This window comes from Oculina patagonica, chromosome 4, assembly GCF_052425735.1.
Source record: "Oculina patagonica isolate OP01 chromosome 4, crgOcupat, whole genome shotgun sequence".
NCBI classification, from domain to species: domain Eukaryota; kingdom Metazoa; phylum Cnidaria; class Anthozoa; order Scleractinia; family Oculinidae; genus Oculina; species Oculina patagonica.
In genome coordinates this window covers 47,822,589-47,849,718 of record NC_135761.1, presented here as the reverse complement: position 1 = coordinate 47,849,718, position 27,130 = coordinate 47,822,589, and the positions used below count along the sequence as shown (strand labels likewise).

General features: G+C 40.2%; 1 protein-coding gene and 2 pseudogenes across 3 annotated transcripts in view; 1 reads left to right on the top strand and 2 right to left on the bottom strand.

Moving 5' to 3' along the window:
- The window catches only part of LOC144652511 (uncharacterized), a 78,650-nt gene that overhangs the window by 15,185 nt on the left and 36,335 nt on the right, over positions 1–27,130 (bottom strand). The window lies entirely within an intron of this gene.
- Positions 9,712–26,385, top strand: LOC144652678 (uncharacterized; annotated as a pseudogene). Its single transcript, XR_013570588.1, has 12 exons — positions 9,712–9,855; positions 12,675–12,756; positions 13,318–13,646; positions 14,298–14,439; positions 14,832–15,157; positions 15,640–15,784; positions 17,269–17,447; positions 17,713–17,856; positions 20,183–20,324; positions 23,935–24,260; positions 24,961–25,104; positions 26,223–26,385. The product of XR_013570588.1 is annotated as an uncharacterized LOC144652678 (transcript).
- LOC144647948 (uncharacterized) lies at positions 21,314–23,415 on the bottom strand (annotated as a pseudogene).

Below are 27,130 nucleotides of genomic sequence, written 5' to 3'. Positions count from 1 at the left end.
ATACCAATAAAAATAAATTCATACTTTTCATGAGACTAATAGTTTACATTGATTAATATATACTAATTTGGCGCAGGAAATAAGTCGTTTTGTTAGCTGAACTAAATAATAATATACAGCGATAATTTATCACTCGGTCCTTTGCTCGTTTTTTATTTCTCTCAACAGAATATGATCATATTTTCTGGGAACTCAGTAATCAGTTAGAATAAAAAGCAGTTAATTGTTTAAACATTTTTGTATACAAATTCACTGACCTGATTGCCTTGAGCAATTTTCGCCTCCAGTGTGGAAATGCCGAGTAAAAATATTAGCCAACGTATTGCCATTGTTTGAAACGATCTCACGGCCTGACCGTTAATAAAAGTTATTGGTTATGAAAACAGAGAGTCGAAACCAGAACGACAAAGGGAGCAGTGGTTAGAAATGGTTTATACCTTCGACTTATGTTTGTTTTTAATACTGTTTGGATAGCGAGAAAATTCTCGCTCAAATTATTTAGCAATCGAGTTTACATAGCCGGCGGCGACGTCTCACTGACAGGACCCTCAGTTTCCGTTAATGCGAATCCACGTGCACTCAGGCCGGATATCACTCAAAAAAATTAGTGATATCTATGAGTCTTCAACCAAAAACCCAATAGGGCAGTAAAATCCCTTTATAGTTTTCTAATACTACGGACATACTGCCATCAATCTCCGGTTTAGTTGCTCATTAAGGCAAAAACTTCGGTCATTAATAATACCCCATGGTCGATCACGGCAAAGCATTGCGTGACAAGAAAAGGCGGAAGTTGAATTGGCATACATTGAGATCAAATTATACGAAATTTAATTGAATTAAATTTAAAAAAACCCTTTAGTAAATTATGAATTGTAACCTTGAAAGAATGGAAAATTATATAAATATAAAAGGGTGAAGATAAATCCAGCGGAGAAAGGATGCCGAGGGAAGCACCCGTTGGATATAAATCGAAGGGTAACAGTACAATGGGAAGGTAAAATTATGCAACAGTTTCTCGGTTTGAAAACAAATATAAACTGACACGTCTGTGCTTACATATCAATAACAAGAAGTGACCTCAATCAGACACCCTTTGTTTTGCACAAAGAGCCGTCATCAGAACATTTCATAATTCAATAAAACAAACCCAAAATGGCTCTTTCCGTTGCTACAAAAACCGCTGTAATTTTTGTACCCCTGTAAACAGTAAAACCGTGACTCAGATGTCCGCACAGGGAAATTGTGTGACACAATTTATAGCAAAACATACAAAGTGGTGCTTAACAATGTGAATTCATACAATGTTTTCTTCGTAATGGGTCTGCTTTAGTACTATTTGTGCCATTTGTAAAAGTAAACTTCCGGTTCTAAAATAATACCACTGTGTAAACTTTGCAAGGCGATTTGTGCGAGCCAAAAGAGCTTGTCGCGTTTTTAAAAACTATAATTTCCTGAGAAAGATATATTAATCATGTCACGATCGTGGGACAAAGAAAAAACTCTGAAACCCCGGCGAGAATCGAATTCCCCGATTGAAATGTTTAGGTCGTAGCCCATGCTTTTCCTCAATGGTCCTTTTCAAGCGGTCAATGTTAATACGTTGTCAGTGGCCGACTGGCGAGTGATATTCAACGACTTGTTTACTAGTGTTGGTCTTGAAAAGGATACGAGCTGAAACTCCCTATTGATAACTACAATGATAAGTGAAATCCTGTAGCCTAAAATGTACGTAGAATAACGCTCGTGTTGCGCAGGAGGCTTAACGGGTAGTTCGCAAAGCTTCTGGGCCGTCGGCATAGGTTTGATGGTTGTTCCCAGGGACGATGGAGATGACGTCTGACAAAGTGGTTTGTGTAGAAACACTTTCTTGCGAACAAACCAATTATCCCTGAAAGACAGTCGATTCCTGAAGAGAACCAATAGACCTCATCACAGTATTCGACGCCATTTTAGCGGGTAGACGACGCGGGCAGGAAAACGTTTTTACTCACCAAGTTTGAAGGATGTAGCTGGGCTAGAAAGCGTTCAGTTACGTTTGGAATTTTACATACATTTGTCTAATTTTTTCCGCAAACTGACGCCGTTCACGGGAAAAAATATGACAAATGTATGGAAAATTTAAAAAAGTAACTGAACGCTTTCTAGCCCAGCTACATCCATCAAACGTGGTGAATAAAAGCTTTTGCCTAGTTTCACGATTCATAAGGTATCCAGAAATCAATCTTTGAAAGAAATTATTTGCCGTCGGATTCCCATACAAACACTGTAATTTCTAACCGCGTTGCCTAACCGTCAAAGTGGCCTCAAAAACCGTGATAAGGTCTATTTGAATGGCAGCACCATGTTCAGCAAAATTAATGTCAGGTGGACAAGTTTCTAACAGATTCTAACCAGCGAGATAAGTCGACACATCACTTCTTTTGTCACACACCGAGGTCTTGTACTGCATAGACTAAGCAAGGTTGATGTTGACAGTGAATAGTAAGAGGTGCATGTTTTTACTGTCAAAGCGCACTTAGTTCGGTCTGAACTGGCAAGAGATGCCATAAACCAAAGTGAAAAGAAGGTCTGAACTGGCAAGAGATGTCATCAACCCAAGTGAAAAGAAGGTTGAGAAGGCTACCAGAGACGCACGACCTCCTAAGGATGCGCGCGAGAGATTCAAGCCATGATTCAGCGACGTAGCATCCGTAGCCAAGCTCATTCAATAAAGCGCATTACCTTCAAGTGTAGCCTCCCACGCAGCCGTTTATTAGGGGGCGATTTGTGAAGAGGAGTGAAACACTTTCGCCCCTAAAAACGTGGGAAACTTGGAAACAAAGATGGGAAAACTACTGCACAATCACCGGCGACCTCCTCGATAAACCTGAGGATTATAAGTGTGCTATGCTCCTCCATAGCATCGGAGTCGATGCGATGCGAATCTTCAACGGACTGAAGTTCGGTGAGGGCGAAGACCGCAACAAAATGGCCGATGTGATTAAGAAGTTTGACCAACACTTCCTCGGACAGACTCAAGAGTTCTTCGAGCGTTTCCAATTCAACCGTCGGAACCAGGAAACCGGTGAGTCAATTGATGAATATTTGTCCGTTCTCAGAAACATGGCAAAAACCTGTGGGTTTTGTGACTGTATGCGCGAACTGTTGATAATGGATCGTTTGCTCCTTGGCATCTTGGATGACAAAACGCGGGAAGAACTGCTCTCCACGCATGATTTAACCCTCATGAAAGCTATCGAAATCTCCCGCGCTAGAGAAGCCGCAACCCTTCACATGAAAGCCTTAAAAAGTGAAGAAATCAACAAAGTCAAGTAAACATCAAAACATAAGAAGCATATGAAGCACAGGGACCCCACTAAAAGCAAACCTCGCCAAACTGAGGATCCACGCACAGTTTCGAAGAAGTGCCTTTTCTGTACTCAATGTTATGAAAATGAACTATGCCCTGCCTGGGGAAAGTCGTGCGTATCCTGTGGTGGAAAGAACCATTTTTCTGCTTTAAGAAAGTGTAAAGGTCGAAGCGTTCATGGTGTAAAGGATGACTATACCTCTGACTCATCGGACAGTAGCACTGGGACTATCAGTGCTATAACAGCTCAGCTAGGTAAGTAAGTAAGTAACGTCTTTATTTATAGAGGGTAACACTTAATAGCTATAAAGCTAACAAACTCGTGGCCCTCCTATTTACAAGTATTAAAAAAATCTAAGATACACAATAAAAAACCTACGATATACAATAATATATAAGAAACGAATTATCAATTAAAAAACTACTTATTAAAAACTAATTAAAAAAATCTGTATTCGAAATAAGATCTTAAATTAAAAAATGGTCAATAAAATGTTGTTTTCTTAAAATTGAACTGCAAAAACTATTTCGAAAACTGTTATAAGAAGGTTTTTTACTTAGCTCAAGTGGCAGGCTCAAGTGGCAGGTCACAATGCTAATTCTGTTCAGCACCAACTGGTCTACTGCGAAATGGAGATTAACCATCAACCTGTGAAACTTCAGGTCGACTGCGGTGCAACTGTTTGCATTCTGCCAAAATGCTACCTTGGAGACCTCCAGATTCGCCCTGAGATTGTCAACCTTCAGATGTGGAACAAATCGTATGTTAAAGCCCTCGGTAAATGCAAAGTACATGTCAGAAACCCGGCTACAATGGAAACGTTCAAGGTCGACTTTGTCATAGTTGACAAGGACCTAACCTCACTACTCAGTGGCAGTGCAGCGCAGGCAATGGGCCTCATTACTGTGAACTTTGATAACTTCAAAGTGGTCAATACAGTTTCCTCAGCTGATCATCTCTTCGTTCAGCAGTTTCCTGATGCCTTCAAGGACACACCAGGCACTCGCCCTGGCAAGAAGGTCCACTTGACCACTGAGGATGGAGCCGTCCCAGTCGTGCGTTGTGCTCGTACACTCCCGGAAGCCAGGAAGGACGTGGTTAAAGCTGAACTTCAGCGACTAAGAGCTGAGTCCATATTTGTGCCAGTTGACGAGCCCACTGACTGGGTTAGTCAGATGTCCGTAGCTGAGAAGAAGTCTGGCATTCGCATCCGCATAGACCCCAGACCACTAAATGAGGTGCTAAAGCGTGAGCACTATAAGCTCCCAGTCTTAGAAGACGTCCTGCCTGGGCTCACCTCAGCCTGCAAGTTTTAAGTATGTGACCTGAAGTCAGGGTACCTCCACTGTGAACTAGACTACGAGTCAAGCCTATTGACCACCTTCGCAACTCCATTTGGGCGTTACCGCTGGTTACGCCTCCCATTTGGTCTGAAAGTAAGCAGCGAAATCTTCCAGAAGCGACTGCATCAAGCTCTGGAAGGCCTATAAGGTGTCCGCTACATAGCCGATGATGTAATCATCTGGGGTCGCACAGATGAAGAACATGATGAACGAGTATGCCTCTTCCTCCAACGCTGTTGTGAAATTGGAATCTCCCTGAACAAAGAGAAGTGCCGCTTTGGTTTGCACGAAATTCCATTCACGGGCCATGTAGTCAGCAACATCGGTCTCAAGCCTGATCCATCAAAGGTGGAAGCTATCACGAAGACGGAACCTCCCACCGATAAAGCAGGTGTGGAAAGGCTGAGAGGAACTGTCAACTATTTGTCTAAGTTCGTACCCAGGCTCGCTGAAGTAATGCGACCTATCAACGACCTAGCTCGTCCCGACACGGAATGGATCTGGGACTCTGTTCAGGACAAAGCCTTTGAGGAAATCAAGCATCTGCTAACACAAGCACCTGTGCTGGCTTACTTTGACCCAACAAAGAAACTTTTTATTCAATGTGATGCTAGTGGACAAGGTTTGGGAGCCACTCTACTACAAGAGGGACGACCACTAGCCTATGCGAGCAGAGCCCTAAGCGACACTGAAACTAGATATGCAACCATCGAGAAGGAGATGCTGGCCAAAGTGTTTTCCCTAGAGAAATGGCACCAGTACACCTTTGGCCGACCTGTCGTGGTGTATTCGGATCACAAGCCCTTAGAGGCTATCACGAAGAAACCGCTTGACAGAGCTCCCAAGCGTCTCCAAGGCGTGCTAGTGCGAGCCCTAGCCTATGACATCAAAGTGCAGTACCTCAATGGCAAAGATGTAGATACTCTTAGCAGAGCATTCCTTCCCAAAGCCAGTGATGATGGGCAAGAAGAGTTTGAAACCGTCAACGCCCTCACATACTTGGTCATGCCTGATAAGAGAATCCGTGAGATTCGCCAGCACACCAGCGGCGATTCGGCCTTACAGCAGCTCAAGCGAACCATCCAAGAAGGCTGGCCAGACAACAAATCATCACTACCGCCACTCATTGTGCCTTACTTCAGCATTCGCGATGAATTGGCAGTCACTGGTGGTTTAGTCTTCCGTGGAGAAAGACTGGTGATTCCCAAGAGCATGAGGTCAGAGATTAAGAATGACATCCACAGTGGTCACCTAGGCGTCGAGTCATGCCTGCGACACGCAAGTGAACATGTATTCTGGCCCGGCATGAAGAAGGAGCTGAAGGAGTGGATCCAAACTTGTGAAACGTGCAGGGAATTCGAGCAGATCCACTGTAAGGAGACACTCGTGAGTCATGAAATTCCCGAGAGAGCATGGAGGAAGATTGCAGCTGATCTGTTCACCTACAAGAACAAAAAATATCTCATCACTGTCTGCTACAAGTCCAATTTCTGGGAGCTAGATCGCCTGTACGACATCAAGTCTTCAATTATCATTAAAAAGCTGAAAGCTCACCTCGCCAGATATGGCATTCCCAAGCAGTTGGCTAGCGATAACGGCCCACAATTTGATTCCAATGAATTCAAAAAGTTCACCAAGAGCTGCTGAACATCAGGAACGTGCCTACACAAGGCGTAGACAGCAGCCCAGCCCAAAGGCTTATGTGGAGAAGAACCAGAACCCTGTTACCAACCACACAGTCCCTACTTAAGCCCAGAAATCCAGCAAATCCTCATGAATCTGAGCAACTACGCCTAAACCAGATGAGACAGGCGAAGTATTACAACTGCTCCGCTCATGACCTGCCTGTGCTGAAGGCAGGTGACACTGTACGCATGAAACCATTTGTGCTTGGTCAGAAATCGTGGGACAAAGCTGACGTGACCAGGAGACTTGACGAGAGATCCTATGAAATTCAATCTTCCAGTGCCACCTACAGGCGCAACAGACAGCACCTAGTTAAGTCTGCTGAACCATTTGTCCAGCATGACACCACTGAACGAGCTAAAGCGGATGCAAAGGTTGGACGTGACCATTCAACACACCAGCAACCTCAAACTCCTGCTGTGCAGACCAGTCCAGAGAAGGACCATGTGCAATCCAGCCCAAGGAAACACCATGCAGGAGAGATATGTGCCACACCCTCTCCTACGCGCACCCGTTCTGGACGCATCATAAGAGAGCCAGCGAAGCTAAGTGACTATGTCAGGAGTTGAACTGTTCTCTTGCGATGACATTGTCATATGCACATGTCATATTATTATTATTATTTTTTTAATTTTGCTGCCAGTTGACGTTGAACAATGTTATAGACTCGTTATTTGTTTTATTTTTTCTACCCTTTATTACTCGGAATTTATGACTTATTAGGAAATGTTGTTATTTAAAAAAAAAATGGGGAGGATGTGACAATATTGTTATTGCGTGACACTGTCACAGCCTCGTGACGTGCCTACGTCAGAGCCTCGTTCGGAATAAAGTACTTCTTGTTGAATAAAGTACTTCTTTTTGAATCTGGCTTGTCTTTTCTCTCTCGTCCCCGAACAAGAACTTAGTGTATAACTTGTTACAATTTACGCCTTGCCTTTTCGCGTTGCATTAGATATAAAACTGCGTGAATTTCAGTATAAATTACTTAATAGGTGTCTTGTTACAAATATTCTTTTATACAAAATTAATGTCGTACCATCTCAAGCCTGTTCCTTTTGTAGTGAAATGGACGAGTCCCTAGAGCATTTTTTTGTGTCTTGCCATTACTCAAAGATTTTCTGGGCTGAAGTTATCAAATGGCTCGATCATCTTGATATAAAGATTGAACAACTTTCTGACAAAGATATAATGTTTGGCATTCTGAAGTGCGAGGACGAGTTATTTGTTAATCATATATTGTTAGTCGCCAAACAATATTTATATTCTTGTAGACAAAGCAAATCTTTACTTTCAATAAGAGTATTAAACTCACAAATTACATTGATTTACCAAATAGAGACAATGATATCAAAATCAAACAACAAGTTATCAGTTCACAATAAGAAATGGAGCACCAGTAACCACAACATAATAGCATTGTAAAACAGCATTTAAAATAGATGAATGAACGGAGGACTTTTTTGTGTAAACATATATTTTGTTTTGTAGTATTTATAGTGTCTGTAATAGTTTAGTAGAGTAGTTTATAGTGTAGTAATTTAAATATTGTATTTTATGCATATTTATTTGGAGTGTTTTGTAGTGGTTTAGTAACTAAAACATTGTATTTTTTGAAAACTAATAAAAATAATTAAAATACAAAAAAATAGGAGAATCTTGCCTCATCCTTACCCATTTATCGCAGATTTGCTAAGTTCTCGTCCAAAAGTACCGTATTTACTCGAATAAGCGCCGCGGCGCTTATTAAATATTTCGCGCCTCAAGTGCGGCGCTTATTCGAGGGCGGCGCTTATTTGAGGGCGGCGCTTATTTAAAAATTGGACGCCACAAACAATCTTATCTAGACGAAACATCTACAGTAACTAAAAGAAGGGTCTTTTGATTTCAGTATTCGTCTCTTACGGAGTTGTTGCGACAAAGTTCACGGAACAGAACTACGTATTGTATTAAAAATTTTGGATATAAAAAAAAAATGGGCGGGCGGTAAAACAAAAACTTTGAACTGCAAAACATTGCTTTTTGATGAAAAGGATTTTCCAAGGTTATATAAAAGTTGCTCTGTAGTGCTATTTTTAGTTATACTGAATTTCTCGAATTAGCGCCGCATCGGGACTGCGGCGCTTATTCGAGGGCGGCGCTTAATAACTTTTTTGTCCCAAATGCGGCGCTTATTCGAGGGCGGCGCTTATTCGGGGGCGGCGCTTATTCGAGTAAATACGGTATTACCAAAGAGCTCATCGACAAGAAGCAAAAGCAAATTCCTTGCTTTTTGATTCGCCATTTTGGATTGCGCACGCACAGTTTTTGATAACAGACCGCTACTCATGCTGCTATTATACGAGAAAAGGTAACAAATCCATAAAGTCCTAGTTTGCATTTGCTAATTACAATCCATTTGGAATCAAAGTGGCTGTAAGCTACTAAACCCGGAAAAAGTTATTATGAAACAATTAGAATCAAACAAATGATGTTAACCTTTCCACACTTCAGTTCACTTCACTTAGTTTGAGTGTCCTATAGCTGCTATATTCGAGAGCAGGTCGAAAGGCCAAAAGTTCCCATCCGTTGCAAATTGTTTTCTTTCTTTTTATTTTTCCTTTTTGTTTTTGAATGTAAGGCAAAATAATATCATTGGCAAAATTAAGTTTTGGTCTATTTCGAGAAAACTTATATCAATACAATATTTCGGCTGGTAATTAAGCATTTTAAAATGTACGTAATCAGAGAACAGGCCTAATTCCCTAGAGGCCTTAAAACACTTTCATGCATTGCGTGCATGCAACTCAATCGAGGTAAGGAGGGAAGGAGGAAAGGAGTGAAATTTGTTACGCTCACTACAACTCTTTTCCGAGTTAAAAAGGTTTTTTTGCGTCGAAATCTATTTCTGTATTCCTGCATTACTAGGATATTCGAAATCCGGATTTAAAAAACCAAAACTAGAGCACCCAAAAAAGATGTTCAGTTTTGTGTCGAGCAAACACATGAGGCACTTACATTTGCGTCCAATCATATTTGGGATATTGTTTCGCATAAATTATGCATACAAGTAATAAAATATAAATATAGTCGGGCGCGTGAGTGTGAAACCGGCATGTAACGGCGGCAGAAAAGAAATAAAAAACAAATTATTTTTATTAAACTGTGGTGGTTCCACATACTGACCAATAATTACCGCGACATTTAGTACGAAAATGTGACATTTAAACTGACATATTAGAACCAAACCTCAGGAAAACATCATTTATATTCCAAAACGATAAAGCTAAAAATAATTTGGACGAGAATTTTTTCACGTCCCCTTAAATCGTGTCATCTGACTAGTCAAACTTAGCTGGAGTTCTGGCTACGTTTGTCATTTCTTGAGCTTTAATTTTGGTTTAAGCTCAAAAATGGGTCGTTTCGTCGCAATTTTGATTGCTGCCGCTTTTATCTGTTCCTCTCAAGGAAAGAAATTTACTCCGAATGAAAAGGTAAGTCTATCGTTATGAATCTAATAAGCTTCTTTTATTTAGTGTCGCGTCTTATTGAATATTAGTTGTCGCCTGGGTTGAAATGTTTTGTAGTCAATGTTTTCCTTCAAATTTTCTATGTAAGTGAACTGAAGCGAGTAAACGTTTAAAAGAAAGATTTTTCAATTTTAAGCTAAGTAAAAATTTAATTTTTTGCCAACGTTTCTATTCATAAAGAAAATAAAAACATAAGGTTACTTAATTGGTGTTCGCCCGAGTCACAAGAATATCATGAATTTAAGCATATCTGAGAGATAAGAAGCTTGAGTTGCTAACCCAGCACACAGTCAAGAGGTATTTGACATCAAGCAACCGAAATTGGGTAAGAAAGGTACGGTACTCTGCTAGAAGTGTTTATATAAACATTGTTACTGAATTAGAACGAAAATACGCTACAATGGTTCGAGTTGATAAAACAGCAAAGGACAACGGATGAGGACACTTCTACAACAAGAATTTTAAACCCTAATATCGTCATAGCGATATCAATTTAAAACTAAACTGGCTTACTGACTGTTTACAAGTCGAGTTTTAACTCAATTCAGACGACCGTCGACTCTGAATTTATTCATTTTTGTGAAACTTTCGTTTCACGCACCGGCGACGTTTTTTGTTAAACACAGCCTTGGGGGATCAAGTAGTCGCAAAAAAAGACAACTATTGTTTCGTGGGCACGTGAAAACTTTAAGTTTATTATCCGTTTGGAATCAGTGAAGTCAGTAAATAAGGCAAGTTATTAAACTGATGGCGTTTCATCGTTTCGTCATTTCTAGCACTGACGTACAGAGAGAGTAGGAACCCCCGGATTCGAGCTTGAGTTCGACACTAAATAAGTTCACTTCAAGTTCATCAAAAGTGAATAAACATTTTCCTTAATGTAAACCTACAAGATTCTCTAAACTGACGAACTAGAATAGGGCAAAAATACTCAATTCGGTTTTTTCGCCCAGCCTAAGGTTTCATCTTCGATCTCCGATCGGGCAGTGAAAAGGAAAAGCTGTGAAAACTCCTGGCAAAGGCTGAAACGGGTTTTCTTCTACAAGTTAACAATCTTGGAACGCCACTAAATGAACAAGCAATATTTTCCAGGCCCTTAGGGCCTGATGGCGCTGATGAATAAATTTCGTTTTTTTTATTTTGTTTTTCTAAATATCAATTTTGTCCCCGCTCAGCCATTTTATTTCGCCGGTTACTAAATTTTGTTGCGAATAAATTTATTCTATCACCAAAAAGTAATTTTTACAAGGCAACGAGTCCATCGTTGGGAACGAAGGATGACGATTATTCCTGAACAGCGCAACTCAGTCAAAACCAGCATGCCTGCGACAAAAAATTGCTTATTATATATTCGATATGTATCTAATAGAAATAACTCCGATATGGATAAGTGACTCACCCTTATGAATTGTCAAGCGAGACAATGTTTACGCTCGTGGTCCCCATATTTGAAAGAAAGACAAACATGACGCCATTGCATTGCTTGTGTACAATGTATACGGATCCGTTAACAGATAATTTTTTCGCTCACAATATCTAAGTTCAGTTCTGAAATTAGCCTGAAGCTTTCTGAAAAGCGATTTTTCTAATCGAATTTTAGAGATGTAGATGAGCGGTGATTTGTCTTTAGATGAAGACAAAGTCCAAGGAAAATTAACATATTTCTACAAACTGAAAATGCAATTTAAACCCGACAACACTGTGCGATGTCCACCTAATTTGAAAACTTAAAAAATTAGCCGGTGGATCAGTTCTATGCAGTTGGTGCTATTAAGGCAATTTCATATCCAGTGGGCCCGGCATATTAATCCGAGAATAGTAAAATAAGGGTTAAGTCAGATTTTACTGTCTTATTGCCTTTCCCGGGACCTTTCAGAACGCATTATTTTCGCTGTATTTTCGGGGTGGAATAATTCATGTTGTTGAGCCTTAGATTATACGAAAAAGCACAACATGGCCAACAGATTCAAATCTGACATTCCATGGACTGGACGTGTTCAAACAGTGATTTTCAAGAGGGAATGCTAACTGTGCTACATGTATTACTGGACTACTTGGCTAAGATTTTGCCTTAAAAGGCAAAGGAAGTTAGATTGCTGTTAATGTGAGTCGACGATAAAGGCTTGGTCAAGTTTTAATACGATGATATGTGCTACCGAAGGCAATTTTCGACATTGTAGCTAAATCAAGCACCAAAAGTAACCAGAACCGAGCCAGATATAAATTCAGGCAGGGAAGTGTTACCAAAGCCCGTCTGCTACTGAATAAACAGACTATGAAGGATATGAAACAGCTCGTTGCCAAAGAAAATACACTGACAGACATTCTAGATAGTGTTTGGCGTCAAAACCAAAATGCGTGACTGCGACACAACAGCTCTACGGAACAGGAACACCTTGACTTTCAGGCAAGTTTACGTCTCGGGCAAAGTTTGAAAGAATTACTAAGACTCAAATGAGGATTGCTCTCTGGCCTATGAGGGAAAACACAATCGGCGTTCGTTCAATATGGACGAGAATCTGCCTATTCAAATCAAGCGTCAAACGAGAGAAAACCAGTTCAAGCCAGAAGGTTGTTCATGATGTGGAGACAGCCACGAGGAGACATTAACCGCCCTGCCAAAACTTTCCATTTTAATATTTTGATATTGTTTGATTCTTTTGCAATTCTTTTGAAATGTATGTTCCAATGAAATAAATGAGATGGTTGAGATGTTTTTTTTTGGGATGGGGGATGGGAGACTAGAGCACAATTATGACAGCGTTCTCTCTCAATTCATTTAGTTGCAGGGCACAACCATTAAAAACGACAGAGGAGGCAAGCTGTCCCTCAAGAACAGAAGTGTTAACCCCAACCCTTTGCTCAGTGAGTAGAGTAGATAATTTGTGCATCTGTGCTAATTCATCAATAGGAAGCTAATGAAAAAGCTTATTGATTATTTTTCTTTCGTTTTATCTTGGTTTTTAAGTTTGCCCATGTAATTGCATGAAGCCGAGCGTAACTAAGGTCTCTTCAGGCGTACTGTCAAGCTTTGCATGATTGTGCCTGAGTCGAGGAGTCTGGCGGGCTTAACTGGTGAAGGAAGTTGGATTTGAAAACAAATTCATTTTGTGACAAACTCAAGCAAGCTGCTTGCATGTTTGAAGCGGTTTACTGCAAAGAGTGAGAATTTTATATTGATCAAAATAGCAAACGAATATTCCTTAGAAACTCGGTATGTTAAGTTGGATCTTTAGAGTCGATTTAGAGTGTCTTGCTAGAACAGCAAAAGTTGAAGAGAAGAAACGTGGAAAAATTGATTTATCACTGCGCTAAAACATTATTAGAAATCAGAAAATTGTATAAAAAGGAAAATTGCCTTTTTTTGGTTGTTATCTTCTGTACTTAACAATTAACAATAACAACCCGTTGAAATTCTTCTTTCAGTTTACCGCTGTTCCCTACCTCTTGGTTTGGAAAACTTTCAAGTTCCAGACGGAGCATTTTCCGCTTCTTCCAGCCACGACGCCAACCATGGCCCAGAACGTTCAAGATTGAACTTACACTCTGACAACAAGGGGAGGAAGGGAGCCTGGTCAGCTAAAACTAACGACGGCAAGCAATGGCTACAGATAGACTTTGGGGAGCTGGTGCACGTGACTGAAGTAGCTACACAAGGACGACAAGACGCTGACCAGTGGGTAACGAAGTACACTCTCTCTTACAGCGTTGATGGGATGCACTTGGCCGAGTACAAGGAAAACAGTGTCACGTGGGTACGTAACGTTATCATTGAGCACAGCAGCATTTAGCTTCCAATTTCTTTCAGAAACTTTGCGACCTTTTTTATCGTAAATGACCGTCTTCCTTGATCTGTCAGTTCCTGCTTAATGGACAAAATCAAACAACATGTTAAACTCTTTTTTTAATCAACAAAATCTAACAAAAAACAATATCTCAAGACGCATACGTTTGCAACTGCGGGAGAACAAAATATAAGTGTCACTTCGTTAAACTGTAATCATTTTTAATGATAAACGTTCAATGGTCAGGAGTGAAGATTTGGAAAGATGGATGAAAGTTTTGTTTCATAGACTGTGTGGTTTGAAGGTGTTTCAATAGCGTATATTCTAAATTTTAAAAGTGAACTACCAACTCTAATAATTAATTATATACAAGTTATTGAACGAAGTTCTTATTTCAAAATCTGGTGGTTCATTTGTACATGCCTTACATTCAAGAATACGATATTACAAGAAAATGCGAGTTTTGACCGCTTCGCCTACTTTGGTGGATAATGTCAAATTCACAGTCCTAATATAAAAGGTACTGAGCCCGAAATTTAAAAAAAAGGTCATATTGACCATTAGTTGTTACTGTACTGCAGATTGGAAGTAGAAAATAATTCGTTTTACGTTGTCTTTCAGGATTTTCCTGCTAACAACGACAGAAACACAGTGGTCAAACATCTACTTGTCACAGCATTCAATGCTCGACTCATTCGATTCCATCCTAAGACCTACCACGGGCATACTTCTATGAGGGCGGAAGTGTATGGCTGCAGAAATGGTACTTTAGTGTCTGGCATAATTTTTTATATGAATACCGCATATATTTGGTATTCATCCTGGAAATACGTCAATGCGAAAGCGAAATTGATGCTGATCTCGTCATAATTTTGATTTATCTATTTTATTCGCTGTAGATGATGTTTACTGCTGAAGACCAGTTCCTTTGATACTTTTGATATAACGTTCAATTTTTGTATAAAATCTTATTACGATTTTGGTATCGTAAACAATATATTTACTCAGGTTTTATTTATCCTTTTGACATCTAGTCTTTTTTAGACATTTTGTTTTTTGTGCTTAAGCTGCACACCAGAATTTCTTTTGAAAAATTCCGGTGTATATCTTTAAATATAAAAGAGCTGCACTTATTGGAAGAATATTTTTTTATAGTTCACAGTTGCTCAGCGTCACTCGGTTTGGAAGATAAACGGATCCCCGACAGTGCGCTTACAGCATCTGATAGTTATGACAACAGACACAGACCGTCACTTGCAAGACTGAACATTCTGTATGATAACACACATATTGGTGCCTGGTGCCCGAAATATAAAAGTACTAATCAGTGGCTTCAGATTGACTTAGGGGAAATCACTGCAGTGACGAAAGTGGCAACTCAAGGCCGGTACAACACAGAGGACAGAGTTACAACTTACACGCTGTCATACAGTGTGGATGGAACACACTGGACTGGGTATAAACAACGTGCTGTAGAGAAGGTAAGCAAATAACATTTCCCAGTATTGACCTCCATCAGATTTTTCCCAGCGTCAAAGCTTGTAGCATAGAAGCTTGGAGAATAAAAAATCGTTGAAAGAGCTAATATCAAAAGCGTTGTATGGTAGTGCCTTTTTGTCGATTCCTTTGTAAAAAGAAATTATGAGGTAATGCCGCTAACCTAATGCGTAATTTCTTACCTGGAGGGCCAGAGGACCTCTCCTTTCTGTCGTCTACCCTTTGCCCTGTCCAACTCATTCTGCTCCAGCTACGAGTACGCGACACCGCCGGCTCTGGTCTAGAGCTCATGTAGACGCATAAGACGCTTCGCCACAACACAGCAAAAAATATTTTTCTCCTTCCTCCCAATCTTTTGGCGGTTGCAGTATTTTCTTGATGGTTTAAGGCTGCTATAAAAAAAACGTTTCGAGTCTACAGTTTATATTATTTTCTTATCGTCACTTTTTAACCATATATTATGCAGGTGTTTGCTGGGAATTCTGACAGAAATACCGTCATTACACACAGCCTTAAACCTCACATCGACGCTCGCTTCATCCGCTTTCATCCAAAGACTCACAATCATAATATACCCTGCCTGAGAGCTGAACTCTATGGCTGCCGAACTGGTAAGTTGTGAAGTGCCTCAATCTATTTTGTCTAAGGACTGGACTGTAAAAGCGACAGAAAACCAATAAAAACGTAAAACGAAAGTGAAGATGATGTTGCTAAAACATTTTTGAGCCATTAACAAAATAAAATATGACAGTTGTTTCCGTTTTATTGATTTCAGAAGTCTCTCAGGGGGTTGGGGAAACAAGGGAACATGTATGGTACAATTCAACTGGGGGACATGCGAACAAAGGCACAATACTTGAGGGAACAAGGAAGCATGAAACAGTTTTAGAAATCTCGGGAACAAAACGCTGTGAAGGGGAGGACAAACAAAATTGAAGTGAAAGACATTCATCTCGCGATATAGTCTCTACACCAGGCTATGTTGTCATTTTTTTTGGTTTCAATCTATTTACAAAAATTTCAGGCGGTTGATGAACTGGGGGTATGGTATGATTTAAAAATTCACTCTGCAAGACGGGGTGCTAAGCAAAATAGTCGGGAGCAGGAACAAAGTCGCGCTGCCAAACAGTAAACACCCACTATACGGGCAAGGAAATAATTGTGTTGTGTTGCCAGTTTAAACTGTGGCGGTTTATCGTGATCGTGGGAGAAATTGGCATTTGATTTTTTTAAAAGTGGAATTGGTGGTGAAAGCAAAAAGAAATTATTCGATTTGTTTTGACGGATAAGAGGAGGATTTCAAATCGCTAATCTGTTGCGGCCAGTCAAAAGCTGAAAGTTCACGGAAATTGATATAGGTATTTCACGTTTCACAAAAGAGGAATTTTTTATGCACACTGTTAAAACTTAATGTCCAAAGCACAGCCTTGTTTGACGTCTTCACTTTCCACTAAAGACCGGTAAAGATTAATTAATAAAGGGGTCGCAAGTTGGTTGTCTGATGGTGCAGTATTGTATCTTACGTAAAAGTGGATGTCGAAAATAATAGGACACAATCAAAATTAGGGTTCACGACGAATTAATTATTTATTTCTCATTTAAGGAAAACGCGTCGGCTGCCAACGAAATCACGATTTTCCAGAAATAGCCATATCAGATTTCACGATTTCACAGGAAATGACACATAGTCTGTACTAATCTGTACCTTACTAATCTTACTGTATAGACTCTGGATAAAACGTTGCGACGAAGACCAACAAACGTTACTTCTAACTTAGCATTTTAATTTTTTTTCTTCGGGGAAGGGGGGGGGGGGGAGTAAGCAAATAAGTAGAGTGGGGAACAAGTGCGGGAAAACATGCGGAAACAAGTGAACACGGGTAAATTTTTGAAGGAAACAAGGAAACAAGGATTTCCCCTGGAGACCATCATTTTGAAGTCCTAAGAGAAGATGTCTTATAAAAGTCACAAAGCTCTCGTAAAGTTACAGAGCTTTTGTTAAGTTAACGGATTCTTGTAGATGACCTGGGCTATTGGTGCTGACAGGGAACGATATGGCAAATGGTTAGTTAATTTGCTGATTTTTTCTCCTCAGTGAAGAGTTGCTTAATGCCTGTGGGAGTTGAGGACGGTAGAATCTCTGATGAAGCTTTTACAGCGTCATCCTATCACAGCTCAGCCTTCCTTCCAAACAGAGGCAGACTCAACTTGATACCAAGTGGCGGGAAATATTGTTGGGCTGCTGGAAAAAATGATGCAAACCAATGGCTTCAGGTATAATAATAACCAAGTTCATTTAATTTTTAAATGGAAAATGATATGCACAGTGTATATTCTATTTCTTGAACTGAACTCTTCTTTTTTTGCTGCATGCAAATTGGAACCGATGTCAAAACTGATTTTTGCTACCTGAAATCCGAAAACCAATGCTTTAGCATTAAAGTATAGAGGTGCAGTTACTCGTCCCATGGCGCGATTAGTACAGATGATAAAGGTGCAATAATTTACCACTGTTTAAAGACGATGTTGGCATTTTTAGGTAAAACTGGGCCGCTTGTTCAACGTAAGGGGTGTGGCCACTTAGGGACGACATGATGCCGATCAGTGGGTGGCAAGCTTTTCATTGGCGTACACCGCGGACGACTTTAATTGGGTTTACATCCGGGAAAACAGCCAAGTCAAGGTAAGCGGAAACAAAGTGTTTCTAGCTTCTATGGTGCTTAGAATATCTATGTTTCGTGAAAATTAATATCTTGATTACATCTGGCTTATAAGCAACATGGATTTCATTTTTTTTTTTAAGCGCCATATAATGTTTTACACATGACCATAGTTGCCAAAATGGTATCCCACTGATTTGGGGAAACTGAGGCCGATTTTCTCAACATACAGCTCGAAACTTGCTGAAAATGATATTTTAATTACCATTATCGTTGTAAGCAATTCACTTCCGCTTAATTATCCATTAAAACCGCCACGTATTTAAGTGGCCAAGAAATGCCAACTTATGTGTCATCCGGGTCTTGTTCTTTCAACATCTTCAGCAAACTAGTGCGACTTCACACAGAGCTCCCGAATCTTATTCTAAACAATGTTTCGGCATGAATGGTATCCCACTGATTTGGGGAAACTGAGGCCGATTTTCTCAACATACAGCTCGAAACTTTGTAAATTTTTTGATTGTTTGTGGTATAGTTGTTTGACTATCTTTAACCAAGTTTCACAATCATTACTTTTTTCAACAAATATGAATTTTTGCCAGTTTAGTTTGTACATTCATTAAAACTTATTGACCTTACTGCATTATGTTGAAAAATAAAACCTGGCCATGCTGGCTGCCCGTTTCCTGTTAAAATATGTTGATAATGGAAGAGATCAATGTCAGTGATCTTGGAGTTATTGAATGGCTGGCTGCTTGATTGATTGACTGATTGATTGATCGATTTAGGGAGGGATGGATGGATGGATGACAGACAGGAACTTTATTTGATTGACTGATTGATTGATTTTATCTACAGACATTTTTAAAGTACAAAACACTCAGATGGGTCAACCACCAGGTGGATTTTTCGAGACGTTATGAAAGATCCCTTAAATTACCTAAATTACATTTCCCTTACCCTTTTCCAAAGTTCAACTCGTGAAATCCTTACCCTTTTATAAAAATCCAGCCTGCGAAAGGTACACCTTCCGGGCGAATCCTTGCAGAATAGTCAACGCCCGAAAACAACGAGTATATCAATCCTTGATTTTACGACCAATATTGCGTTTTTTTATATATGAATATAGCCAGAATTTTATTCACCGTAATCAGTGATTGTAACCTGAGGGCCAATCATTTTCAAGTAATTTTGCCCTCGACCGATGAGAAATTAAGAACAAAATACTAGCCGTCTATTTTGTCAAATCATAATTGAAAAAGTTTGCTCTGTATGACAGGCGGCCTGAATGGGGATTTTAACTTTTAGATGTCTAGCGTAGTGGAAAACGCACCAGATAAAAAGCTAGCTTACTTGACCAACCCTCATATAATCCCTTATAAATGAAAAAAAATTGTGCCTCTGACTTAAATTGTCGGCGTTTGTAAAATTGATTTATCTCTTTAACAGCTCGCAGTTGTCTTGTTCCTTTGGGAATGGAGAGTGGCCATCTTCCCGACAGCGCACTATCAGCATCAACATCCTATGACGCTAATCACGCTCCTGAGTTTTCCCGCCTCAACAAAATTCCTACCAGTGGGAAGCCTGGGGCATGGTGTGCGCGTAGTAACGATGGGAACCAATGGCTGCAGGTTTACCTTGGGCGGCAAACCACAGTCACCAAAGTGGTAACTCAGGGGAGGTATGACGCTGACCAGTGGGTGATGAGCTACAGTTTGACTTACAGCGTGGACGGTTCTCATTGGGCCTGGTACAGACTCTCGGATGGACATATAAAGGTTCGTTTTTCAAAGTAATCTGAGTGGATGTCATTTCGTTTTGCCAAAAAAATGATGTAAATTTAGTATCTGCGTATACAGACAAACGAGACAGAAATTCAAGGAGCAAAGCCCCTTGTCAGGGTCAGGTGAAGTGTTTCAGGAGCAAAAATCCTCAAAATTTGAACATTTGCCACCGCAAATTTCAAAGCCTGTTGAAATGCAACTATATAGCAGTTGTGAAACTGAAGTGGCTACCCTGTATAAATATTTTTAAATTATTATTATTATTATTATATTCGAAATCTTTAACAAAAGCACGAATGTCAAACACAAAAACACGAGCGCAACCCGAAAATTGGGAACGAATCATCATTTTTTCATATATTTTAAATAGACTCTACCAATTAGCGACGTTTCTGCGATGTGTACCTTTTGATATTATAATAAAGTTTAATATTTATATTATATAATTTGTAAAGCCGGAACTAATTTAAGCTCTGTTTTTGTTAACGTAGCAGTCAAATAGAATTGTTCCTAGCGCTTACGAGTGCAATCATAAATATTTATTCACATGTTTTATATATGGCAGGAGTTTGGAGGTAACATCGATCGCAACACCCCAGTTTACCAGTCTTTACATTCTCCAATTCAAGCCAATTACCTTCGATTCCACCCAAGGACTTGGTCAAGCCATATTTCCATGAGGGCAGAAGTTTATGGGTGTCAGGAAGGTAAGTGAGAGGTCACTTGATATTTCGAAAGGTCCCACTTATGTGCTCTGAGGCATTGCAGTTTACAAGAGGTTATTGCATGGTAATAAAAACCGTGTTTACTTGGATAAGCGGCGTCCCCGAATAAGCGCCGCCCTCAAATAAGCGCAGCACTTAAGACAAAAAAGTTGATAAGCGCCGCCCCCAAATAAACGACGCGGCCCCGATGTGGTGCTTATTCGAAAAATTCTGTATAACTAAGTAACTCTAAAACAGCTTTGGAAATAGCCTGCGTGGCCGGCGTTCAAAGGGGAAGGCCGGAAGGGGAGTTCGAGCGCAAAGCGAGAGGTACGAGAAGAGAGCGCGAAGCGCGTTCAGAGAAGGGGTGGCACGCTTCGCGCCCGAACTCCCCTTCTCCTTTCCCTTTGAACGCCGGTCACGCAGGCTACTTTGGAAATTTCTTTTCCTCAGAAGCGATGTTCTTCAGTTCAAAGTGATTATATTTCACCGCTCCTCCATTACGTTCTCTTTCCGGAATTCTTGCAATGCAAAGTTTTGTTGTAAAGGCCGTGAACTTTGCCGGCACAACGAGCCCAACTTCTCTTTGCCTTTTTCCAGTCAGCTGTGGAAATAGTTTGTTTTCAGCGTTTGCTGTTAAATGCCGTTAAATTAAATAAGCGCCGCCCTCGAATAGGTACCGCAGTTGAGAAAAATTTAATAAGCACCGCGGTGCTTATTCGAGTAAATACGGTATTTAATAATAATAATAATAATAATAATAATAATAATAATAATAATAATAATAATTTTTTTTTTTTAAATTAAAAATTAAACACTTTATTAACCAATTTCTAAGAGAATTACAATGATTTGACTATTCGAATAAGAACTTTATATATAAACATATTATTTACATAATAATAAAAACAGTGTCTTTAAAAATGTAGAAAAATAGTAAAAGCGACTTCGAGAGCAATAATAAAAGAAGAACTATATATTAAAAGAAAAATATTCGATCTAAATTGCAGTACGAGAATTCTCTACTTGAAAGTCCATATCATAAATGTCAATGTTCCTGTTTCTCTTTACAGTTCTTGATCCCCTTAGGCAGATTAAGGCGGATCGGAGGATCGCAAATGAGACTTTTGATCTGATCCAAGACACCGTTGTTGCGTAATCCTCCCCTTTCTTTGCGGCGATTAATTCTGCAAGCCTACTGTGATACCTCTTGCACTCCTCGCCCATTCCTCCGGTGGATGTAAACACCAATGGAGTGAAAGTTCCCTGTTCTACTTGAAGAACCCTGTCTGCGTAAGCCCTCTTCTTCTCATTCTCATGGTTACGGTATATCTGCTTGGGGGTTTGGTCCTTGTAGGAATCCGCGTTGGGGTGACACACCCTCACATCAAAGAACGCGGATCTCTGCTTCTCCCAAAACCCCCGGGCATGTATATCTAGGCGAGCATCTGGCGTTGTGTTAGCGCCGCTTGGTAGCCTCTCTCCAGTCAGTTCTTGAAGGACGGGCTCAATTTCGACATCATTACAGACCATCTTAAGCAAGTCAGCCTCGAGGTCACGGAGTTCATTATGGCGCTGAATTATGAATCCGCCTCTCCTACAAATCATTGCATGATCGATTGTAAAGGCGTCACCGCACACGCACACTGCCGGCTTGTCGTCAATTTCCCAGTCGTACCTGAGCTTTACAGCGTCTCGGAACTCGCCTTTATTCAGGTTGTAGCCCATGTCCTTTAATGGGAGGACCGTGAGCCAGTTAGAAGCACCTTTCTCGGTTGCGAGATCAATGGCTCGTTGTGTCTTCTGAGGTAGAGACTCCCTGACATTGCCAAGCCTAGTCTGAAGCGCTTCGTTGGTTTCTCTTCGCACGCACTGCTGTAGTGTCTTGACAGCAGTATTAGCCGGTGTTTCATGATCCTGTGCGATTATTTTCTCGACTAGGGGCGCTGTGATCTTGGTTGACACCTTGAATTGGGACGCTGCATCCTGGCTTGGATTAATAAGTCCAAGCCCCCCCTAGCCGCACTGGAAGTGCCACTAGGTCCCTCTCTTCTTTTGTGCAGTGGTGATCAGTGATTGATGGTATTAGTACATCTGCAATAGCACGCTCCAGGGGCTCTAATAGATCTTCTATATCAGGAAGTGTTCTGAGAAAATATGTCCAGCGGTGGCGTAGTCCGAAGGTAAATGCCGCATAGCACGCCTGTGGGTTTGATGTGGCATACTCGGCTAGCTTTACCACCTGGCTCACCCACTCCTCAACCTTTCCATCGACATACTCTTCGAGATAAGCTCGAGAGCCCAGAGCGGCGCCTAGATGTTTTTGTCCCTGCGTAGAGATGTTTATCGCAGTCCCCTCGAAGATAGCTTTAGCATGGTCCTTCTTGTCGGGTTTCGTAATAAGCCAGCACTTTTTGGCGTTAGGGTAGTACCCCAAATCAGGTCCTGCCTCAGTCAGCACATCCCACCATCGCTTGATATCTTCCAATGAGCCTGCACCACTCGCGTCATCGGCAAACCAGCACTGCTTCAAATCGTTCGAAATCCCCAAACGAGTAATCAGAGGTTGTAGACTGATGGCGTAAATTCCCATCGCTAGAGGATCTCCTTGCGTTGTACCCTCTGCAGACTTGATCTCCTTCCCTCCGATTATGAATAATCTTGCTGGTTCTCGATACGTATTGATAGCGTACGTTGCAAAAGGTGGGCAGAGTACTCTAATATTGTGGAGGGCAGCAGCTCTGTTTAGTGCATTGAATGCATTTGAGGCGTCAATCAGGAGTACAGCATCCGTCTCATCAGCTTCGAATATAGAGTGTATGGCGTGGACTGCGGCTTCGCTTCCACTCTTGAGGCCTGCGCAGACTTGTAGCGAACCACTAGCCTCTATCACATCTTGTTTGGTCACCTTCATGACACATTTCCCAATCACTCTCCTGATGACTTCACCAACACCGATGGGGCGGACCGCGCCTTCGCCTTTGTCTAGAGGGATGAGCCTGTTGGCTAGAAATGGCTCAATGGTTCGAGGGTCGACAAAGTCTGTGTTGAGCCTCCTTGCCGTTTTTGCTAAGGCATCGCATAGGTTTGCACTCGATAATAATAATAATAATAATAATAATAATAATAATAATAATAATAATAATAATAATAATAATAATAATAAAGATTTATATAGCGCCATATCCATGGCTCATGGCGCTTTACAATAAAAATGTTATTAAAAAGTGAGATTTGCTTAAAAAAATTTACATCAGTGAAAAAAGGAAAACTAACAAATAAAATAGCTAAGCTGTAAAAATGGAAATAAAAACTAAGAATCATTAAAACCTTTATTTACCCATTCTTTAAAAAATGTAATATCTGAATTAAACTCTCACAGTGGAAAAATATTTCGTCTCAATTGATTAGATGTTATTTTAGGATGATTCTTGTGCTAATTGAATTTTAGGTAATGATTTGGAAAAGATTTCCCATACTTGGTTTGGAGACAGAACACCGTGCCCTCCAAGAATGTAGCTTACGTTAATGAAAAGCAACTTCTTTTACATATCGTAGGAGACTGTAATATCACAATTAATATCAAAAAAATATTATTACGTCTCTTTCATAGGATATCATTGCTTCATGTCTGTTGGAATGGAGGATGGCCGAATTCAAGACAGTGCCATGACTGCTTCAACTATTCACAACAGTAACCACGCTGCAAAACTCGGCCGTTTAAACCTGGTAGCTGGTTCAGGCAATGTAGGAGCCTGGTGTGTCAAGACAAATGACGCCAACCAATGGCTACAGATCGATCTCGGAACTCCCACAACCGTTACCAAAGTAGCGACGCAAGGAAGGCAAGATAATTCTCAGTGGGTAACCAGTTACTCGCTGTCTTACAGCCTTGCGAGCTCTAATTGGGTCCAGTACATGGCCAGTGGCAAAAAGAAGGTAATCTCAATTTTAACTTAATTATCAATCTCTCAAGTAATGAAGGTTGCTTGGAAAACATTTGTAAGAATACGTTTAACGTAGAAGTTGAAGGAAACGTTTCCCCGCCTTTTCGACGTCTGGTAGCCACCAAAGTTTGTGACACTGATTTTTGAAATAAAGCACTGCATTAAGAATCGATAGCAAACAAGTCACACCAAGAGAGGATAAAGGGTAAGAGAGTGAATCCCCAATACAGGCCTTATTCCAAAGGTAATCCCTCTAGAGTTGTTTTTAGACATGGTACCCAGTACTTCCGCGTATGTTAACGCGCGTTGCGTGGATATTCTCGCGAGTCTTAGGGGGAAAGATCAGTATTTTCCCACTTTGCCGACCACCATGTTTTGGCCTTTGCATGCCCCACGGAAACGCGAGAGAACATTCACGCACGCGCGTTATATTCACGGAAGTACTGGGTAACACGTCTAAAATAACTTACTATTAACCAATATTAAATGCACTTTAAAGTTTAATAGTTTTTATAGTCATTCTCAGCTACAGTACACTGTCAACATGGTATAACCATTTTATACTACCCCTATTTATTAACCATGATAGCAGCCAAATTACTTTGCTAAGTCATAAATTAAAAGATTGGAGCAACTCTCCTAATAAGATACAACTTATTTGACTATTTTCTTTTAATTTGACTTTTCATTAGATTTTTCGAGGAAACTTTGATCGGGACTCCATTGTTGTTCACGTGATCTTCCCGTCATTCTACGCCCGTTTTGTGCGTATTCATCCCTTGACTTGGCGCAGTCATATCAGCATGCGTGCGGAACTGTATGGCTGCCCTATCAAGGTAAGAGTTGAAAGTCATAACAAATATATTGAAGTGAAATCATTGGCATAGAAATAATTCAAATTTTCCAATATAGTTTGTCATAGCTTGATAAAGGTTTATCTTTATTACTAAACAGAGGGGCGTTAATCTTACCAATAAACTAAACATTTGTTTTACTATCTGCGATAAGGAGTGTCTATGTATGCGTAAAAGAAATATTGATAAAATCTTATGGTATCTTCTTAATTGTTAAAATGTCGTACATATATCTGTAGCAGCAGTTATCATAAATAATCGAAAAAAGCGCTGGTGCAAAGCAAGCTAAGAAGCAAATGTCAGTAGATTATTTTTCAACTTGTTGTTGAGAGTTCAAGGAACTTAGCTAGGGACGAATAAAATCAAAGCAAGATTGCACTGCAGAGGAGAAGGAAGCACTTATTGAAAGGGGGCGCTTATTTCCCAGCCTATTGGTTTTTTTTCGATTTTTCAAATCCTTATCACAGTTCTATTGTTCATTTTTTGTGATTCCCAGTCTCAGTGACCTGAATATCATGTTCCCAGTGAAAATGTGCTCAAATCTCAGTTCTCATTTTACCCCTTCAGGTCGCTAATTGAAGCGAGGGAGGTAAATTGAATTGTACACACCTTCTTAGAGTAAAATTTAGCTCTATTTGTGTCACTCAAGTAAAAATTATAAAACATAGAATTTTCAACTGGCACGTCAACGAATTGTTTGACATACCATGGCAATTGCCACGTACACATTAAATACATTTGGAGATAAAATGAGAGAATTTATTCCCCTCCGCTGGCAGTCCCATGATGAGTTGCAAAAAAGCCCCGTGTACACAGCGTTCCTATTGGTTATATGCCTGTGTAGCAACACAAGCAGCAGCAAGAAAGTCTCTTTGAAAGATAGGAGCTCAACTTTGCACAACTTAGGCATGAAGACGCTGGTTACTGGTCATACCTTTGAATAAATTCTACCTTTGAATGCACAACTGACGCAAAGCCAAAGAGAATCATTCATGTTAAATATGAGTAACAGATCCAATAAGGGTGTTAGATTTTATTTACTTACAGGAGTGGAAGGTGTGAAACACAAACTAAGTACATTGTGATATCACTTTTTTCAGGGCATCTGATGGGAAAGTTAAAAATTCAGCCAGACGCCGCAGAAAGAAGAAACGGCCCAGCAACTTGAAGCACACGGAGTAGTTGTAGAAGTTTTGTTTCCTGCGTCTTCAAGTTGAAAATAAAAGTTTTTATAAAGAGGGAAGCTCTTGTCAAGTCTTTATATCTTAATTATAGTCTTTTAGGCAGTCATTTTCAAATGTAGTATCCATACCCTGTTTTTAGCACTAGATAGAAAATTATGTGGCCCTTTTCCCTCTGCTTGTAATTGACCTATTAGAAATACCGTGCTTGCTTGATATTTTGGGAATCCGAATCTTTTTATATATAAGTTTATCTGTATGGTTGTTCGTTTACCTTTGTAAGGTTGATTTCGTTGGAGTCTTGTTTGGCATCGACTTGAAATTATAACTTACATTGTTACTTCAACCTGAATTCTAAGAGACAGAGTGAATTTTGTCTGACTTGAGAATAGTTTATGGAGTGCTTCGTTTACTTATTCGATTTATTCCTATGCTTATAAAAAATATGGGAAATGAAACGTTTGATGAACCAACAGAGTTACAACTTAAGTTGAATTGTCTTTAGGTCGCGTTCCCTTAATCAACCGTACGCGTTTAGTTGCATTTAGTTGCAATATGCTCGTTTGTTGTTTGCGTTCTATTTACGCGTAACTTGTTATATCAAGGTCAAAGAGTGAAACAAGGAACACAAAAATGGATGACTAAACCGAATAAAGTGAAACCTCGTTACTAATAAAGACATAGACAGACAGACAGACAGACAGACAGACAGACAGACAGAAAAACAGGCAGACGGACGGACGAAGGGACGGACGGACGGAGGTCTTCTAGAACGTCAAGGTGTTATCCGAAGTTTAAGTTAGCTTTAAGATATTTCTGCAAGAGAA